Below are 397 nucleotides of genomic sequence, written 5' to 3'. Positions count from 1 at the left end.
GACAGCGCGCAGCCTGGCTGGCCCTGGCCCGGCCGCCGGTGAGGCAGGCGCATTAGACTCGCCCGCCTGGCAGCACACCCCCCTGAAAGCAGGAGGACGCGCTCAGAGGCCCCATGTCATCACGGTATTGGCTTGAAATGGGCAGATTCTGGAAGCGTCTGGATGGTAAGTGGGAACAGGGGCCCCTGCCAATGCCCCCCCTCACCGCCCAGGGGGATATGGGGAAGGGCTGTGTCAGCTGCCTGAGCTCAGAGCCTGGCCCAGAGCAGGAGGGTAGCAGCTGGCGGATCGCGCCCCGCCCTGCAGGCCCTGCTTTGCCGTTTGGCTGTTTCCTGGCCTCTCCAAGCCTCGTGCTGTGAAAGCCTGGGTGGCGGCCAAACAATAGCAGCCGCCTGTG

Source organism: Myotis davidii, unplaced genomic scaffold (genome assembly GCF_000327345.1).
Source record: "Myotis davidii unplaced genomic scaffold, ASM32734v1 scaffold663, whole genome shotgun sequence".
Taxonomy (NCBI): Eukaryota; Metazoa; Chordata; class Mammalia; order Chiroptera; family Vespertilionidae; genus Myotis; species Myotis davidii.
Note: the sequence above shows the minus strand (reverse complement) of the source record.